This window comes from Meles meles, chromosome 7, assembly GCF_922984935.1.
Source record: "Meles meles chromosome 7, mMelMel3.1 paternal haplotype, whole genome shotgun sequence".
In the NCBI taxonomy this organism is placed as follows: Eukaryota; Metazoa; Chordata; class Mammalia; order Carnivora; family Mustelidae; genus Meles; species Meles meles.
This window is the reverse complement of record NC_060072.1, coordinates 73987022-74008094: the sequence shown is the minus strand read 5'-3', so window position 1 is coordinate 74008094 and position 21073 is coordinate 73987022. Positions and strand designations below refer to the sequence as shown.

The following is a 21073-nucleotide window of genomic DNA, read 5'->3' as shown; positions in this document are numbered from 1 at the left end:
CTCCCTGTGCTAGAGGGTAGAGGGTGGGACTGGGGGAAGCCCAGGGCCCCCAGTCACGAGGTAATGAAGAGAACTGGCCCAGGCTCCTCTTTCCGTATCTCCCACTGGCGACCTGCTGTGGGCTGGCAGCCCGGAGGCCCTAGGGCCTTGCATTAGGCATGGCCCAGCCCAGCGGTTCAGGAGTGGTGCCTTGAGCCTTGGCACTACAGGCCAGGTGCCTCCAGCCCCCACTGAGCCCCGGAGAACCCACGTTAGCAGAGGCCCTGATCCCTCTGTTCCTTTGCAGGCTACTGCCCACCCTACAGCCCCATGGAGAGGGCAGCCTCCTGAACTCTTTCTAGCCCCCTCAGGAGCATGCCTAGACCCCTGCAAGCTGGAGCTGAGCTCCAGACCCCCTTCTTGGCTTCCCAGGGCTCTTCCCAGAGTCCATTCCAGGCAGTGCCAGTGCACTGAGGCCGAGATTCTCGAGGTGGCCTTGCTCCTGGTTCTCCCTGCTGCTCAGGAGTCCACTGCCATCTCTACTGCCCTTAGTGTTGTACCCCTGGTCCAGCTGACCCCATAGTGGACACAATGCTCTGAAGCACCCCCACCACCCCCACTGGGTTGTTGCCCACTATATAGGCCACGTCCATCTCTGCCACCACCATCACGGCAGCCACTACCATTGCCTTCGTAGCCACATCCTCGACAGTCGCCATGACCAGGCTCTCATCCTTCTGGGAGAAAAAGACGAAGACCAAAGTGCCCTACATGTGCGCCCTGTGCACCGAGGAGATCCAGAACAGCTACAAGCTTCAGAGGCAGAAGTCATCCACCCGGTTGCCAAGGATGGCCAGGTCCCCTGGTTGCTATGGAGATGCCCACCATGGTGCCCCTGAGCCTCCTGAGGAATCTCAGCTGAGCAGAGCCACCCAGGGAAGAGCGGACAGTGTTGTGGGGAGTGGAGAGGCCGCAGGGGCACGTGGTGCACAGGTGGCAGGAGACTGTGACCATCTCAGGAGGGAGCACCTGGGGGAGCACACCTGTGAGAGGTGCAGCAAGCCTTCTGCGGTGTCTTCCATCTGAAACCACAGAAGCTATGGCCTTGGACTAGGAGCCTTGCTCGTGCACGGTGTGCCCGCGGCGCCGCAAGCACAAGGACCCTATGAGCTACCACGAGGGCACAGGACAGGAGGCGCAGTGCACAAGCCCTATAGCCTCTCCCAGGGTGGCCAGAGCTTCCCCTCAGCAGTCACGCTCCACAGTGCCCTCCACAGACGGCCCTTCACCTGTGACATGTGTGACAGCTTTTCTATGAAGGACCTACTGCAGCACACACAGTACCACAGCGGGAGAAGGTGCAGTGTCTTATGTGTGGCAAGACGCCGAGCACGGCTTCCATTTCCGACCACATGCAGGTGCTCTGCCAGGACGTCACCCTGTGTGTGAATTCTGCAGCAAACATACCCCTGAGCTCTGTCCTAGGACAGCAGTGGTGAAAGGGGCCCGGCAGACCTGACCCCACTCATCTGTCCCCTCAGTTGTGCTGAAGCCCCCCGGACAGTGGGCAGGGATGGCAGAAGACAGGAGCGAGCGGCCACTGCCCTTGCCCCTCTCCTCTCTGTACCCTCTTCCCTGCCATCCAGGTCTGTGAGACTTCTCCATGATGCTTCTTGCTCCCCTCCTTCCACAGCCCTCCCACTACTCTCTGCTAACCCCCCCAGGGAGTAACTGCTTTTGTTTCTTACCAAGGGGAGAGACAGGAAGATGGAGGGGAACCACAGATTTTGTCCCAAATGGGGAAGGGGTAAGATTGGAGAAGGGGAGAAGCAGGGAAGATAAGGGTACAACCTTCAGAAGGTGGGGATGTTTGGGGTCAGGCTCTAGAAAAAATAAGGAGCCACTAGAGCCAGAGGCAGGATAAGAGACAGAATTTAGAGAAAACAGTGAATCCAGTCACTTTCGGACCTTCTTGAAAGAGGACAGCCTAGACCTTCTGACCAGACTCCATCCCTGAACTTTTCTTTCTTTTTTTTTTTCAAGATTTTATTTATTTATTCGACAGACAGAGATCACAAGTAGGCAGAGAGGCAGGCAGATAGAGAGAGAGGAGGAAGCAGGCTCCCTGCTTGAGCAGAGAGCCCTACGCGGGGCTCGATCCCAGGACCCTGAGGCCATGACCTGAGCCGAAGGCAGAGGCTTAACCCACGGAGCCACCCAGGTGCCCCTCCATCCCTGAACTTTTCTTTTCATCCAGTTCTCACAGGAGACAAGCTGTGTCCCTGGCCATGTCATCTTGTTCCCATGCTCCCTGCATGTTCCCACCTTTTATCCCTCCTATTGCATGGACCTATTATAATAAATCTAAATTTTAAAAAAAGAAGGAAAATACTGGGTCAGGCCTGGGGGAATGCAAAGGATGCAGAGTTGGGGCCAGAGGAGGAGGGGAACAGAATAGGTGGAACTGGCAGGTGTCACAAGATGACACAAGAAGTGTCTGCACCTTGGTGGTTGTTGGGGCCAGAAGTCTCTCCTGGAGGAGGGGAACAGAATAGGTGGAACTGGCAGGTGACACAAGGTGTCACAAGAAGTGTCTGCACCTTGGTGGGGGGGAGGACAGGAAAGTGGAGAGGAAGGGATGTGAGCCAGAGATATGGGGAGAAGCTGAGAGACACAGATAAGAGAAGCAGGGAGAGAGCTGGGAGGGGTTACAGAGAGGGACCAAGGGTGGGGGAGGGAGACAGCACAGGACACAGACAGGAGGAGATGCGGAGGAGACACTGACAGGCTACAGGGTGAGACTCAGACAGATGTGATGGGAAGAGAGACCCCCAGACACTGAGGGAGCAGAGCAGGGAGAGGGACAGCCAGAAGGGTGATCTGAGAGCAGACCCAGTCCTGGGACATCTCAGACCACAGAATATCTGTGGATAGGGAGGGTGAAGAGGCAACCTTCCAGAGAAGTCCTGCAGAGAAGACCTGGGAGCAAAACCCCAAGGTTCATCCCACTCCCGTGCACACTTAGAAGTATGATAACATTCAGAATGTCCAGGGCGTCCATGTAATAACACCCAGAAGCTCATAATTACATTTCTTCTCCAAGATGAATCTTTTAGCCTCCTCCTTCTCCATGGACACACATCTTTTATGAAACACACTGAACCACATCCTGGACATTTGAAACTACCTCCATAGAGGTGGGCTCAATTTCAGCAGAAGAAATTTAGAATCCACTTTGGAAAGGAGTTCCCTTGAAGGTAGGGTAGATCAATGTCAGGACCTGAGACACACACACACACACAGAGACACAGACACACACACACACACATATCATGCTCACTTGGGCACACACTTCTCCAAACACCTGTGCACACACACATCACTGTCTAACACATCTCAGGGCTCCCTCCAATGTCCTCATTTCCAATTCCAGCAACTTCAGAACCCCAGTCTGGCTTTGAGCATCTGCCTCCCTCCTCTCCCCTTCATCCTGGTGCCCCAGTCCAGCTGCTGATTCCCGCCCAGCTCAGCTGTCTCCTGCCTGGCGCAGGGTTGACTCATCCTACCTCAGAAGCAACAGAGAGAGCTTCTCCTCTTCTCCTCCATCCCAGCCCTGCTGGGTTTCCCCTTCTACACCACTTCCTGACTCCCCTCCTCCAGGCAGCCTTCCCTGATGCACTCACTGGGTCTGATTCTGAATTTGCCCTGCTCCTATGCACCTGTGGGTGTGTTCTGGGTGTCACCTGGTTATTCTGCATATGAGTGGGCAGGGAGGCAAGTGTCATCTCCCTAAGGGCAGGACCCCTTGGCCCAGTATTTGAGACAATGTCAGCCCCACCCCCAACCATACTAGGCTGAGGATGTTCCTGGGAACACTGCTACCTGGTTGTAGCAAACACAGAAAAATGACACAGGGCTCCAGCAGCCACCAGGAATGTCCCCTTCTGTCACAGGCTGCAAGTGTCACTTTCACAATGACCTTCAGAGCCATGTGGGAGGAGGCATGTCCTCCACTGTGTCTTCCCACATCCACCTCGTTTTCCCCTGGAAATACTGCTTTTCAGCGAGATCCTCACCTTCTTCTCCAGCCTTGGAAACACTGGGCCTGGCCTAAAGGACACCCATGTGGTCCTGGTGAGGACGCTCAGAGTTGCCCTGCAGTCTGGGAAGGGGTCCTCATAGGGGAAGCCATCATGAGCCAGCCTTCTGCAGGGGCCACTGTCAGCACCACTGGGAAGAAGGTGGCACACTGGGGGACAGGCTCACTGAACTCAACCCAGGAGAGAGGGACAAGGTCACCCTGTGAAGCATGCATGACCACCTGCCCACCTCACCCCAAGTTTGTGTCAGCCCATCCCAGTTCTTTGGGGAGACAAGAGCCCTGCTTGCCTCCCCCTGCCCATGATCTGTTTCCTCACAGCCCTGCCTCTCCCTACCCTCCTCTTCCTCCTGCAGTGAGAGCTGCCCTCCCTCCCCCTGTCTCTCCTGCACCCCTGCCTCCAGCAGTTTCCTTCTCCACCTCTGTCTCTCTCTATCCTCTGTACCTTTCTCTGCTCCCTTCCTCGTTCTCACCGGTCTCCCTCTGATCTCAGTCTGGGCTCTGCCATTTCTTTCCCAGCTCAGTCTGTCTCTAACCTGAATCTTTAATCTGCATTTCTGTTTCTTGGCCTCCTACTGATCAGAGCAGGGGCTGCAGAGGGAGAGGATATGGGAGGCTCCTTTAGCACTAGAGGACTCTGGCTTTGTGACAAGAGCTCTGAACTGCTGGGATCCAAACACACACACCTACAACCCCCCCCCCACACCCACACACACATATACCTGCGCACGCATGCACACACAGGTGCTCACACTCACACTCACACACAATCACACACAGGATCCTCTCTGTGCACACTTCCCGGCAATCTACTAACCCTGGCCTCATTTCTGGTGGTCTACTCACTGTGGCCTCATGTCCATAGATCTATCTTGGGCTCTAGGTCCATGGCTTTCCCACCCCCTGAGACTGGGTCCAATCTGTGTCTCTGAGTCCATGTAGGTCTCTGCTACCGTTAACCTTGCATATCTCTCTGAATCTGTCTTGGATCTTCTGCTCTGCTCTCTGGAGGCTCCTCTCTTTCCTCTCTCTTGTCTCTGGTTCTGTCTCCTGGTCTCTCCATTACACTCCCCACTGTCTGTCCCTCTTGACTGTTTATAGGTGTTTTAAACTCTCCAGTGTGCTTACACTGGCTCTCCCTTCTTTGTCCCAGTCTGTAGGTCGTGGCTACAGTCTGGGTCCTTTCTGTCCCAGCCACTGTGTCAGTCATCCTCCTACTCCTCTTCTACCCCCAGAGAGGCCTCCTTTATCAGAGCACGGCGTGGGGGTGAGGGCTCAGAGGGGACGTAGCAGGCTTCCTTGCCCAGTGGAAACTCTGCATAAAGTCATTGGCTCCTATTTCACCAGGTGTCCCCAAATAAGCCCCTAAATAAGTGAAGCTCAGTGCCTTCCAATATTCCTCCCCACCCCCACTAACACCCCCACTGACTCACCCTCAGTGTCCAGTATCTGCCCCCAGGACAGCGTCTCCTGCCATGCTCTCCCAGAACCTCAGTGATCATGGGATCCCAGCTCAAATCCCAGTTATCTCACCCCCTCCTGCTATCTCATTACCTGTTGCCCCTCCCCTGCCCTCTCCCCCCTCCTTGCCCATCAAATACAGCTTGGTCCCCTGGTGGCCTCTCTAAAGACAAGAAGTCACTAATGAGCACTGAGCACTAGAAGGGGAGGGCAAGGGCAGCCTGGTCGGGGGACAGGACTCCAGAGCTACAGATAAGGAGTCCTGCCAGCACCTGCCACACAGGCCATCTCCCTCCAGCATCCCGTGTCTCCTCCCCCCGGGTTCCTGCCAGTCCATCCCCGGCTGAGGCTGATGGACTGAGCTCAATTGTGAACTCACAAAAGCCTAGAATCATAATGGCTGGTCTGCTCCCGGCCCATTTTCTCAAGGACTGTCATACCCCTGCCGCTTTCTTTGCAAACTCCAGATGACCCTGGGCACTAAGGTTGTAGGTGGAGACCAAGGGGAAGAGAATTTGCTCTCTCTGCTCAATCTCTTCATCTCAATCCTTTGTCTCCACCGTCTATCCCCCAAATCACAACTTAACACGTCGGGCAATGGCAAAGAGGGTGAAATGTCAGGAAGACGTTCCCAGCCTTCAGGAGATCCTGAGTGCCTCCAGAAACCAGAGGAGATTGGGAGAAAGATGGACTTGGGAGACCAAAGATCTCTTTTCCTGATAAATGCCTTTTCCACCAGGGGCCAAGGGAGAAGGCCCTGAGGACTTGAGGGGAAGCTTCTCAGCAGAGGCCTGCGAAGGGCTTGGCGGCCACAAGAGGGCAGCAGAGAACAGCGCTCCCTGCAGAGCTCCCAGCCCTGGGCCCTGGGCACTGAGACAGAGCTGGGCTGCCTGGGCTGGAGGGTCTGGGGCTCTTGCAAGATCCCAGGAACTTCTGAACACAGGAATCCCCTCCTGCTGCTCTTCCCACTGGCATGCCTTATTCCCTTCAGCCCCTGAAATGCCATCCCCTGCTCCAGCCCCCTTTTCTTTTCTGGTTCCCAGCCCTGGGGCTGCTGGCACAGGAGGACCACCTGGCATTTGCTTTATGGTTGGAGAGCAGGTGACATCCCTGCTCCCAAAGGTGATGGCTCACTGGGGCCCAGTGGAGGACCCTGGCCTTCTCCCTCCCCCACGCCATAGCAAAGCCTGGAACCTGCTGGAAATTTCCTCAAATCAGATCAAAGACATCTTCAGCTGAGTCTTGAGGCTCCCCCAGGGAAACACATACATGCACACACACATGCAAATACACAGATGCTCACACTGATGCAAATATACAGATGCTTACACTCATGCAAACACACAGACACATACCCTCAAATTACACACATATACACACCCGCACATCACAAGCATTCTCACGTGTATGCAACACAGACACATACTCACAAACTCATTAACAGACAGGCATGCACACCCAGACTTACACACTCTCACACACTCATCAAACACACTTGTGCACACTAGTCCTTTCTTCTAAGGATCCAGAGTCCCATCCTCTGTATCCTAGAGATCTAGAACATCTGGGGGAAAGCGGGAAAACCCAAAGGAAAGCTATTTCCATTTTCCTGGCCCACACTGGAGCTCCCCTGCCTTATCCCCCTTCCTGCCACCAGGGTCTCTAGGACTGTGACCCACACTGTGGGAGTGCAACCTGCAGAGATAACTCAGTCGTTCCCACAACAAACATTTTAGAGCACCTAAGTGCCAACCCCCACCCCACATGCACCCCCAGGCCTGTATCCGAGGCAGACACATAGAAGAGTAAGACCTTCTGCCCAATGTGGGGGAAGAGCAAGAGCTCAGGAGCAAGTACCTGAGTTCAAGTCCTGCTTTGCCTCTTCATATGCTGTGTTTATTGGGCCCTTGACATCAACCCTCTGAGCCTCAGTTTTATCACCTGTAAAGTAGGATTTACAAAATTTACCTAATGTGTGAGATTAAGACAGGTGTAGCTTCCATCAGCAATGGGGCCACCAAAGGAGAGTCACCCCCTCCATTCCCCACCCCTACTGTGAGCATCTCCCCAACACCCTTCACCTCCTGCTGTCCCTGAAACAGAAACCCCATCTCTTTCAGGCTCAGACCACCTGCTGCCAACACCTGGGGAAACTTGATCTGTGACTAGGGCAGCTCCATCTGATTCCCCAGCCCCAATCATCCCCTCCTCTCCTAGTCCATCATGCCTCTTGACCCTTTACAGGTTGCATTTCTCATAATAATCTTTATTGTTGCTGACCCTAGCCCTATGTTCCAGGGGAGCGCTGTGCCTGTGCATCAGATGGACTTGAAGGGTTCATCAGCCTCCACAGCGCTGTCCCATGGAAAATGGTCTTTACTTCTGTGAATTACACCAATTTTAAAACATTCTTTATGGACACAGTGCAGAAGACAGTTATAGGATAAGGCTTGCTGTGTTAAGCGGTCAAGGGAGAGATTGCATCACTCTATGAACACTGAACCATCACTCAGGGGAAATCCCACTAGGTTTTGTGCCCAGAGCTGGAAGCAACCCAGCCCAACCTCACCCAGATGAGCACCCCCTGCAGGTGCCTGAAGCTAGGGGGGAGCAGAGATCTCACCCCTCCTCCTGCTGCTCAAGTGGCCTCCTCAGCTCCTCTGCACAGTCAGGCCTCAGAATGACTGGGAAGTGGCTCTGGCGGTCCTACCCTCCCTTTCCTGGCACCTTCCAAGGACCATAAAAACACAACCTTTACTAGTTACATCGTCCCAGACGCTGATTGCTGGGGAACTGCTGTCTGCTTCCCCTCCTCCCAGTGGGATCCTCCTCCAGTCCTCCTTCCAGACAGCTGGTCGCCCTGATCATCTCTGAGTTTCCATCTGCCATTGTCATCCTGGTGCCTCCACCTCCCCTCACTGTCCACCCTCTTCCCTCTGAACCCTCCTCTGCCCACCTCCCACTCTGTCTCCTGCCACCTGCACAAACATTCCACCAACCCAGCCGGCCTCCCTCCCCTCCTGGGTCACCTCCCCAGACTCCCCACCACCCAGTACGTACACATTCTCATTACCTCCATCTCTCCAGCCAGCTGCATCACACCATTTTGCCCCATTTCTAATCATTTGTAAATGCTTTCACTCCTCTCCCATCCTTCAGAATCTAGGGAATAGGGCAGGGCTCAGAGCCCAGTGAAAGGAAGGACATTTGCCCCTTTCTCTCTTTTCCTGCCCTCTGCCTGTCTTCCCCCAATCCTCTTCCTGCAGGCAGACAAGGTTTCATAAACATTACAGATTCCCATCTCTGAATCTTTGCTTCAGCCTGAAATAAGCTCAGCCTTCCTAGACCTTCTCCTTCCAGACTCTCCAAAGCCAATCCATGCTTCAAAGATCTGCATTTCATGTCCATTCTTCCAATGAAATTCACTGAATACCTAGCACAGTCCCTCACAGACATAGTTGCTGAATGAACCTGTTTCACATCACCTGAGCCTTAGACACAAATGCTCAGTGAACATTCTCCCTTGATTAATAGAAGTGTTTCCTAGAACAATGGGAGCTTGTATCACATGTAAAATGTGGATAGAAAGAGGGCCTACTATATAAGTCTGTTGTATTGAATGGAAAAGTTCTTAGCATAAACACATTGTAAGCACCCAACACATGGACATTGTTATTAATTTTAACTCTAGCTGAGACCATGTTTTCTTTTTTTTTTTAAAGATTTTATTTATTTATTTGACAGAGAGAGATCACAACAGGCAGAGAGGCAGGCAGAGAGAGTGAGAGGGAAGCAGGGTCCCCGCCAAGCAGAGAGCCCGATGCGGGACTCGATCCCAGGACCCCGAGATCATGACCTGAGCCGAAGGCAGTGGCTTAAACCACTGAGCAACCCAGGCGCCCCCCATGTTTTCTTTTTTTAATTTAATTTTATTTTTTGCAGTGTTCCAAAATTTGTTGTTTATGCACCACACCCAGTGTCCCATGCAATATGTGCCCTCCATAATACTCACCACCAGGCTCACCCAACCTGCCACCCTCTTCACCTCCAAAACCCTCAGTTTGTTTCTCAGAGTCCACAGTGTCTCATGGTTCATCTCACTTCTCTCCATCTCCCAGTGTCCTCCATGTTATTCTTTATGCTCCACAAGTAAGGGAAACCTTATGATAATTGACTCTCTGCTTGGCTTATTTCACTCAGCATAATGTCCTCCAGTCCCGTCCATGCTGATACAAAAGTTGGATATTCATCCTTTCTGATGGAGGCATATACTCCATTATATATTAGGACCATATCTTCTTTATCCATTCTTCTGTGGATGGGTATCTTGACTCTTCCACAGTTTGGCAACTGTGGCCATTGCTGCTATGAACATTGGGGTACAGATGGCCCTCTCTTCACTACCTCTGTATCTTTGGGGTAAATACCCAGTAGTGCACTTGCAGGCTTATAGAGTAGCTCTATTTTTAATTTCTTAAGGAATCTCCACACTGTTTTCCAATGTGACTGCACCAACTTGCATTCCCACCAACAGTGTAAGAGGGCTCCCCATTCTGCACATCCTCTCCAATACCTGTTGTTTCTTTTTTTTTTAATTTTTTAACTTTTTCATAAACATGTAATGTATTATTAGCCCCAGGGGTCTGGTTTGTGAATCGCCAGGTATACACACTTCTCAGCACTCACCATAGCACATACCCTCCCCAATATCCATAACCCCACCACCCTCTCTCTTCCCCCCAACCCCTGGCAACCTTCAGTTTGTTTTGTGAGATCAAGAGTCTCTTATGGTTTATCTCACTTCCAATCCCATCTTATTTCATTTATTCTTTTCCTACTCCCCAAACCACCCACATTACCTCTCCACTTCCTCATATCAGGGAGAGTATATGATAGTTGTCTTTCTCCAATTGACTTATTTCGCTAAGCATAATACCCTCTAGTTCCATCCATGTCATTGCAAATGGCAAAATTTCATTTCTTTTGATGGCTGCATAGTATTCTCTTGTATATATATACCACCTCTTCTTTATCCATTTATCTATTGATGGACATCTAGGTTCTTTCCATAGTTTGACTATTGTGGACATTGCTGCTATAAACATTCAGGTGCATGTGCCCTTTTGGATCACTACATTTGCATCTTTAGGGTAAATACGCAGTAGTGCGATTGCTCGGTAGTAGGGTAGCTCTATTTTCAACTTTTTGAGGAACCTCCATACTGTTTTCCAGAGTGGTTGCACAAGCTTGCATTCCCACCAACAGTGTAGGAGGTTCCCCTTTCTCTGCATCCTCGCCAGCATCTGTCATTTCCTGACTTGTTAATTTTAGCATTCTGACTGGTGTGAGGTGGTATCTCATTGTGATTTTGATTTGTATTTCCCTAATGCTGAGTGATGTGGAGCACTTTTTCATGTGTCTGTTGGCCATCTGGATGTCTTCTTTGCAGAAATGTCTGTTCATGACTTCTGCCCATTTCTTGATTGGATTATTTGTTCTTTGGGTGTTGAGTTTGCTAAGCTCTTTATAGATTTTGGATACTAGCCCTTTATCTGATATGTCATTTGCAAATATCTTCTCCCATTCTGTCAGTTGTCTTTTGATTTTGTTAACTGTTTCTTTTGCTGTGCAAAAGCCTTTGATCTTGATGAAATCCCAATAGTTCATTTTTGCCCTTGCCTTTGGTGATGTTCCTAGGAAGAAGTTGCTGGGGCTGAGGTAGAAGAGGTTGCTGCCTGTGTTCTCCTCATGGATTTGGATGGATTCCTTTCTCACATTGAGATCCTTCATCCATTTTGAGTCTATTTTCATGTGTGGCATAAGGAAATGATCCAGTTTCATTTTTCTGCATGTGGCTGTCCAATTTTCCCAACACCATTTGTTGAAGAGGCTGTTTTGTTTTTTTTTTTTTTCCATTGAACATTCTTTCCTGCTTTGTTGAAGATTAGTTCACCCATAGAGCTGAGGGTCTATTTCTGGGCTCCATATTCTGTTCCATTGATCTATGTGTCTGTTTTTGTGCCAGTATCATACTGTCTTGATGATGACAGCTTTGTAATAGAGCTTGAAGTCTGGAAGTGTGATGCTACCAACTTTGACTTTCTTTTTCAATATTCCTTTGGCTATTTGAGGTCTTTTCTGATTCCATATAAATTTTAGGATTAACACCTGTTGTTTCTTCACTAGTTAATTTTGGTTATTATAACTGGTGTAAGGTGGTATCTCAATGTGGTTTTGATTTCAATCTCCCTGATGGCTAATGATGAAGAACATTTTTTCATGTATCTGTTAGCCATTTGTTCATCTTCTTTGGAGAAGTGTCTGTTCATGTCTTCTGCCCATTTTTTGACATGATTATCTGTTTTCTGTGTGTTGAGTTTGAGGAGTTCTTTATAGATCTTGGATATTAGCCTTTGTAGTGTCATTTGCTGATATCTTCTGCCATTCCATGGGTTGCCTCTTTGTTTTGTTGACTGTTTCCTTTGCTGTGTAGAAGCTTTTGATCTTGAGGAAGTCCCAAAAGTGAATTGACACTTTGTTTCCTTTGCCTTTGGAGACATGTCTTGAAAGAAGTTGCTATGGCTGATGTCGAAGAGGTTGCTCCCTATGTTCTCCTCTAGGATTTTGATAGATTGTTGCCTCATGTTGAGGTCTTTTATCCATTACAAGTTTATCTTTGTGTATGGTGTAAAAGAATAAGACCGCGTTTTTCTTCCAAGCCTTTAATCTGTGGGGAAGACAAATCCTGACTAATGACACAGACATGTCACTTTAATGTTTGTGGAGCGTGGCAACTTACTGTTAAGCACTCAGAGATTTTCAGGCAAAAGGCACCCATGGGCAGGCACCAGACACCCCCATTCAGTCATAACAGCAAAATAGGACCAAAAAAAATGTAGGGAAAGCAGAGGCTCCATAACTTTGTACAACAAAGGATTAAAGCAGGCATCAGGAAGAGCAAATCAATCCTTCAACTGTCATCCCTGAACACAGAGACAGGGAGAGAGATCACGGGAAGTCCTCAGATGCTCTGGGGGGTCTGGAAAGGGAGTGGGCAAGGACAGGGGAAAGAAGGATGCCCAAGTCTATAACTTGACTTGGGTTGTGGGATGAGTGTGAATCCTTTACTTCTCCTAAATAAAGAGAGGACCAACAGCAGGTGCAGCTATCCCAAATCATTTAAACCAGAAAAAAAGCTTGGGCAAATCAGACCCTCAAGTGGCTTGTTTAGGAGTTGTGACTGCTCCTGAGTTATATATCAGGCTCCATTTTCAACTTCATTCTTTCTTCATCTCCCCTTCACTGTCACCACCTCAGTGAAGGGATCCTCTTCCTAGACCTAGAGGCCAATCTAGGGGAGCCCAGTCCAGGTGTGTGAGTACTGGAAGGCCCCTGGCACTGAAACTAAGTTGACAAAAGGAAAAAAAAAAAAGCAATGAACAGCACACAGTTTTTACAGGGGCTGTCCCTGAGGTTGAAGCAAAAAGAAACTGTTACCCTAGCTATTAGTTCCTCATCCCCTATATAGTAGTAGCTATAGTATACTGGCAAGAGCACTACCCTTGAAGTCCAGCAGCACTGGTGGAGATCCACCATCTCATCACTTTGTTGTTTTAGATCACTTCCATAACCATCCTGGCTGTAGTTTCTTCAGTCTGTAAAGTGTGGGTAGCAATGATATCTATCCCTCAGCCTGCTGTGAAAAGCGAATGGGAGAATGCACACCAAAGCATTCACCCCCTTTAAAGCACTAGACAGAAGGTCCCAGAAGGAGAGGAATCAAGATAGTGGAGGAGTAGCAGGCTGAGATGACATCAGGTAGCAAGAGATTTAAAAATTCTGAACACTTACAAATCCAAAAGGAGATTGAAGAGAAGATGAGCAGCATTCTAGAAATAAAAAATCATCCACTTTCTGAAGGTAGGACCTGTGGAGAACTGAATCTAAAGCAATGGGAAGATAGACTGTGGGGGGAAGGGCCAGCTCCTGGCAAGAAGTGGAGCAAGGGAGCACAAAATCACAACATTTAAAAGTTTACTCCACTGAGTGAAATCATTCCAGAGGCTAAGTGGGGGTGGAGCCCTCACGGGGACAGCGTGCTCTCAAGTTCTGTGGGGTCACAGAAGGATTGGGGGTTTCTGAGTGTAGCAGAGCTTGCAGGTATTAGAGCAGGAACTCTGGCTACAGAGACAGAGCAGAGGAGTGAGCTATCAATGCAGGGTTACCTTAGACTGTGATCTGTGGCACAGCGAGGCCATTGCTATTTAAGCAGGGACCCCACAAGTGGCAGATCCAGGGAGACACCCCTGGAAGAGTGGCAGGGATCTGTTAGGTTTGGAGACTCCATGTGGGGCTGTGTGCCAGAGACAGAGAAATTCGGTCACAGGCTGGGTGAGCTCAGAGCACAGTTGGATGCCAGGAAGACAGGAGTGATTGGACATTTTTCTCCCAGGGTGCACTGAGGAGTGGGGCTCCTAGCTCTCAGCTCTTTTGGGCTAGAGATTGGGAGGCTTCCATTTTCATTCCTGTCCTCCAGAACTTTATGAAAAGCAAAGCAAAGGGAACAAAAGCTCCTGAGAACAAACAGCACCCAACAGATTACATAGCCCAGCCCCTGGCAAAGGCGGTGCAATTCCGCCTAGGGCAAACACACTTGAGAATCACTACAACAGGCCCCTCCCCCAGAAGATCAGCAAGAAATCCAGCCAAGACCAAGCTCATTTATCAAGGAGAACAGCGGAATTCCAGAGGAGGAGAAAGCAAAGCATGGAATTCATGGCTTTCTCCCCATGATTCTTTTGTCTTGCAAAGTTAATTAATTAATTTATTTCTTATTCTAATTTTTTTAAATTTTATTCTTCCCTCTTTTAACTTTTTTAACTAGTTTATCTTAACAATACCTTTCATAAAATTTTTTTTATCCTTCATTATTATAGTTATATTTTATCCTTCATTGTATCTAACTTTATTTTTTGTATACACATAGGGTTTTTCTTCTAAAAAATTTTGGAATACAACTTCTTCTAATAGAAGTATATCCTAAATCTAGCACAGGGCTTTGTTCTAGTATGCAGCCTGAGCAAATCCTCTCCACTTTCTTTTGCTTTCTTTTCCCAACCAACTTATCGTTATCAACTCCCTTTTTAGAATTTTTTAAAATTTTCATTTTTACAGTCATATTCCATCCCTTCACTGTGTTTACCCTAATTCATTAAAATTTTGGGAGGTAGTTTCTTCTAAGAGACCAAAATACTCCCAAAACTAAGTGGGTGGCTCTGTTCTATTCACCAGTTTGATATATATATATTTTCTTTTTCTTTTTAATTTTTTGTACTTCTTTTTACCCCATTTCTTCCCCCCGCCCCATGATTTGAGGTCTCTTCTGATTTGGTTAAAGCACATTTTCCTGGGGTCTGTACCACCCTTTTAGTATTTTATTCTCTCATTCATACATTCTTATCTGGATAAATTGACAAGGCCGAAAAACTCATAACAAAAAAACAAAAACAAAAACAAAAAAACAAGAAGCAGTACCAAAGATGAGGGACCTAATCAATATGGATGTTGGTAATATGTGAGATCTCGAGTTCAGAACAAGGATTCTCAAGGTGTTAGCTGGGCTCAAAAAAGGCATGGAAGATATTAAAGAAACTCTGTCTGGAGAAATAAAAGCCCTTTCTGGAGAAATAAAAGAAGTAAAATCTAACCAAGCTGAAATTTTAAAAAAGTATTAATGAGGTGAAATAAAAAAAATGGAGGCTCTTTTTGCTAGGATAAATGAGGCAAAAGAGAGAATTAGTAATATAGACCAAATGACAGAGAATAAAGAAGCTGAGCAAAAGAGAGACAAAACACTACTGGACCATGAGGGGAGAATTCGAGAGATAAGTAATACCATAAGATGAAACGACATTAGAATAATTGGAATTCCAGAAGAAGAAGAAAGAGAGAGGGGAGCGGAAGGTATATTGGAGGGAATTATTGTAGAGAATTTCCCTAATGTGGCAAAGGGAATAAGCATCAAAATCCAGCAGGCACAGAGAATACCCCTCAAAATCAAATAGAATAGGTCCATACCCCATTATCTAATAGTAAAATTTACAAGTCTTAGTGACAAAGAGAAAATCCTGAAAGCAACCTGGGACAAGAAGTCTGTAAACAACAATGGTAAAAATATTGGATTGGCAGTAACCTTATCCACAGAGACTGGGCAGGCCAAAAGAACTGGCATGATATATTCAGAGCACTAAATGAGAAAAACATGCAGCCAAGAATACTATATCCAGCTAGGCTATCACTGAAAATAGAAGGAGAGATAAAAAGTTTCTAGGACAATCAAAAACTAAAAGAATTTGTAAACACCAAAACAGGAAATATGGAAAGGGATCTTCTAAGCAAAGAGAGAGCATAAAAGTAGTAGACCAGAAAGGAACAGAGACAATCTACAGTAACAGTCACCTTACACGCAATACAATTGCACTAAATTCATATCTCTCAATAGTTACCCTGAATGTAAATGGGCTCAATGCCCCAATCAAAAGACCCAGGGTATCAGAATGGATAAAAAACCAAAACCCATCAATATGCTCTCTAAAGACACTCATTTTAGACCCAAAGACACCTCCAGATTTAAAGTGAGGGGGTGGAAAACAATCTACCATGCTAATGGACATCCTAAGAAAGCTGGGGTGGCAATCCTTATATCAGACAAATTAGATTTAAGCCAAAGACTATCATAAGAGATGAAGAAGGACACTATATCAAACTCAAAAGATCTGTCCAACAAGAAGATCTAGCAATTTTAAATATCTATGCCCCTAACATGGGAGCAGCCAACCATATAAACCAATTAATAAGAAAATCAAAGGAACACATCAACAATAATACAATAATATTAGGAGACTTTAACACCCTCCTCACTGAAATGGACAGATCATCCAAGCAAAAGATCAACAAGGAAATGAAGACCTTAAGTGACACACTGGACCAGATGGACATCACAGATGTATTCAGAACATTTCATCCCAAAGCAACAGAATACACATTCTTCTCTAGTGCACATGGAACATTCTCCAGAATACATCACATCCTGGGTCAAAGTTAGGCCTCAACCAGTACTAAAAGATTGGGATCATTCCCTGCATATTTTCAGACCACAATGCTCTGAAGCTAGAACTCAATCACAAGAGGAAATTTGGAAAGAACCCAAATACATGCAGGCAAAAGATCGTCCTTCTAAAGAATGAATGGGTCTACCAGGAAATTAAAGAAGAATTGAAACAATTCATAGAAACAAATGATAATGAAAACACAATGGTTCAAAATCTGTGGGACACAGCAAAGGCAGTCATGAGAGGAAAATATATAGCGGTACAAGCCTTTCTCAAGAAACAAGAAAGGTCTCAAGTACACAACCTAACCCTACACCTAAAGGAGCTGGAGAAAGAACAAGAAAGAAACCCTAAACCCAGCAGGAGAGGAGAAATCATAAAGATCAGAGCAGAAATCAATGAAATAGAAACCAAAAACAAACAAAAAACAAAACAAAACAAAACAAAAAAACAGTAGACCAAATCAACAAAACTAGGAGCTGGTTCTTTGAAAGAATTAATAAGATTGATAAACCCCTGGCCAGACTTATCAAAAAGAAAAGAGAAAGGACCCAAATAAATAAAATCATGAATGAAAGAGGAGAGATCACAACCAACACCAAAGAAATAAAAGTATAAGAACATATTATGAGCAACTATATGCCAGCAAATTTGGGTATCCAGAAGCAATGGATGCATTCCTAGAGACATGTAAACTAACACAACTGAACCAGGAAGAAATAGAAAACCTGAACAGACCCAATAACCAGTAAGGAGATAGAATCAGTCATCAGAAATCTCCAAAACACAAGAGCCCAGGGCCAGACAGTTTCCTGGGGAATTCTACCAGACCTTTAAAGAAGAATTAATTCCTATTCTCCTGAAACTGATCCAAAATATAGAAATGGAAGGAAAACTTCCCAACTCATTTTATGAGGCCAGCATTACCTTGATCCCAGGACCAAAGATCCCATCAAAAAAGAGTATTACAGACCATCAATACCCTTAATGAACACAGATGTGAACATTCTCACCAAAATACTAGCCAATAGGATCCAAGAATACATTAAAAGGATTATTCATCACGATCAAGTGGGATTTATTTCAGGGCTGCAAGGTTGGGTTCAACATCCACAAATAAATCAATGTAATACAATATATTAATAAAAGAAAGAACAATAACTATATGATACTCTCAATAGATGCTGAAAAAGCATTAAACAAAGTACAGCATCCGTTCCTGATCAAAACTCTTCAAAGTTTAGGGATAGAGGGTACATATCTAAATGTCATCAAAGCCATCTATGAAAAACCCACCACGAATATCATTCTCAATGGAGAAAAAACTGAGAGCTTTTCCACTAAGGTCAGGAACACAGCAGGGATATCCATTATCACCACTGCTATTCAAAATAGTACTAGAAGTCCTAGCCTCAGCAATCAGACAACAAAAAGAAACTAAACGCAACCATATCAGCAAAGAAGTCAAACTATCACTTTTTGCAGATATATGATACTTTAGGTGGAAAAACCCAAAAGACTCCACTCCAAATATGCTGGAACTTGTAAAGGAATTCAGTAAAGTGTCAGGATATATAATCAATGCAGAAATTAGTTGCATTTCTTTAAACCAACAACAATACAGAAGAAAGAGAAATTAAGGAGTCAATCCTGTTTACAATTGCATCCAAAACCATAAGATACCTAGGAATAAACCTAACCAAAAATGCAAAGAATCTATGCTCAGAAAACTATAAAGTACTCATGAAAGAAATTGAGGAAGACACAAAGAAATAGAAAAATGTTCCACATTCATGGATTAGAAGAACAAATATTGTGAAAATGTCTATGCTACCTAAAGCAATCTACACATTTAATGCAATCCCTATCAAAATCCCATCCGTTTTTTTTTTCAAAGAAATGGAACAAATAATCCTAAAATTTATATGGAACCAGAAAAGACCCAAAATAGCCAGAAGAATACTGAAAAAGAAAGCCAAAGTTGGTGGCATCACAATTCCAGACTTTAAGCTCTATTACAAAGCAGTCATCATCAAGACAGTATGGTACTGGCACAAAAACAGACACACAGATCAATGGGAACAGAATAGAGAGACCAGAAATAGACCCTCAACTCTATGGTCAACTAATCTTTGATGAAGCAGGAAAGAATGTCCAATGAAAAAGATACAGTGTCTTCAACAAATGGTGTTGGGAAAATTACACAGCCACATGCAGAAGAATGAAACTAGGCCATCTCCTTACACCACACACGAAAATAGACTCAAAATGGATGAAGGACCTCAATGTGAGAAAGGAATCCATCCAAATCCTTGAGGACAATAGAGGCACAAAACCCTTTGACCTCAGCTGCCAAAACTTCTTTCTAGAAACATCGCCAAAGGCAAGGGAAGCAAGGGCAAAAACGAACTATTAAGACTTCATCAAGATCAAAACTTCTGTTCAGCAAAGCAAGCAGTTAACAAAACCAAAAGACAATTGACAGAATGGGAGAAGATATTTGCAAGTGACATATCAGATAAAGGGCTAGTATCCAAAATCAATAAAGAACTTAGCAAACTCAACACTCAAAGAACAAATAATCCAATCAAGAAATGGGCAGAGGACACGAACAGACATTTAGGCAAGGAAGACAGCCAGATGGCCAACAGACACATGAAAAAGTGCTCCACATCACTCGGCATCAGGGAAATACAAATCAAAACCACAATGAGATACCACCTCACACAAGTCAGAATGGCTAAAATTAACAAGTCATTTATAAGATGCTGGCAAGGATGTGGAGAAAGGGGAACCCTCCCACACTGTTGGTGGGAATGCAAATTGGTGCAACCACTCTGGAAAACAGCATGGGGTTCCTCAAAAAGTTGAAAATAAAGTTACCCTATGACTCAGCAATCGCACTACTGAGTATTTACCCTAAAGATATAAATGTAGTGATCTGAAGGGGCAGGTGCACCTGAATGTTTTTAGTAGCAATGTCCACAATCACCATACTATGGAAAGAACCTAGATGTCCATCAACAGATGAATGGATAAAGAATAGGTGATACACACACACACACACACACACACACACACACACACACACACACACAATGGAATACTATGCAGCCATCAAAAGAAATGAAATCTTGCCATTTGCGATGACATGGATGGAACTAGAGGGTATTATGCTTAGCGAAATAAGTCAATCAGAGAAAGACAATTATCATATGATCTCCCTGAGTGGAGGAAGTTGAGTGGCAACATGGGGGGTTTGGGGGGTAGGAAATGAATAAAGGAAACAAGATGGGATCAGGAGGGAAACAAACCATAAGAGACTCTTGATCTCAAAAAACAAACTGAGGGTTGCCAGGGGGAAGGGGGTAGGGAGAGGGTGGTGGGGTTCTGGACATTGGGGAGGGTATGTGCTATGGTGAGTGCTGTGAAGTGTGTAAACTTGGCAATTCACAGACCTGTACCCCTGAGGTAATAATACATTATATGTTAATAAAAAAATAAAAAAATTTTTAAAGACCCCAAATAGCAAAAGCAATGTTGAAAAAGTAAACCAAACCTGGTGACATCACAATCTTGGACTTCAAACTCTCTTACAAAGCTATAATCATCAAGACAGTATGGTACCACTACAAAACAGACATATAGATCAATGATAGAAAATGGAGAACCCAGAAATGAACCTTTGACTCTATGACCAGCTAATCTTTGACAAAGCAGGAAAGAATATCCAGTGGAAACAAGATGGTCTCTTCAACAAATGGTGTTGGAAAATTGGACAACCACAGGCAGAAGAATGAAACTGGGCCAATTCCTTAGGCCGTATACAAAAATAGACTCAAAATGGATGAAAGTTCTAAATGTGACATAGGAATCCATCAAAATCCTCTAGGAGAACACAGGCAGCAACCTTTGTGTCCTTGGTTGCTGCAACTTCTTGCTAGACATTTCTCCAAAGGCAAGGGAAACAAAGGCAAAAATGAACAACTGGGACATCATCAAGATGAAAACGTTTGTACAGCAATGGAAAGAGTTGACAAAACCAAGACAACTGACAGAATGGGAGACGATATTTGCAAATGACGTAGCAGGTAAAGGGCTAGTACTCAAAATCTATAAAGAACTTTTCAAACTCAATATCCAAAGGACAAGTAACCCAACCAAGAAATGGTCAGAAGACATGAATAGACATTTCCCCAAAGAAGACATACAAATGGGCAACAGACACATGAAAAAATGCTCATTATCACTCATCACCTGGAAATACAAATTAAAACCACAATGAGATACCACCTCATGCCAGTCAGAATGGCTAAAATTAACAAGTCAGTAACCAAAAGATATTGGTGAGGATATGGAGAAAGGGGAACTCTCCTACACTATTGGTGGGAATGCAAGCTGGTGCAGCCACTCTAGAAAAAAG

At 45.9% G+C, this 21073-nt stretch overlaps 1 protein-coding gene across 1 annotated transcript in view; it reads right to left on the bottom strand.

The window, feature by feature from the left end:
- Nucleotides 1–21073, bottom strand: part of LOC123946624 (cationic amino acid transporter 3-like) — a 66187-nt gene that overhangs the window by 32013 nt on the left and 13101 nt on the right. The window contains 2 exon segments of the mRNA XM_046012211.1: nucleotides 7397–7480; nucleotides 8163–8266. The gene's annotated coding sequence lies outside the window, so the exon portion shown is untranslated.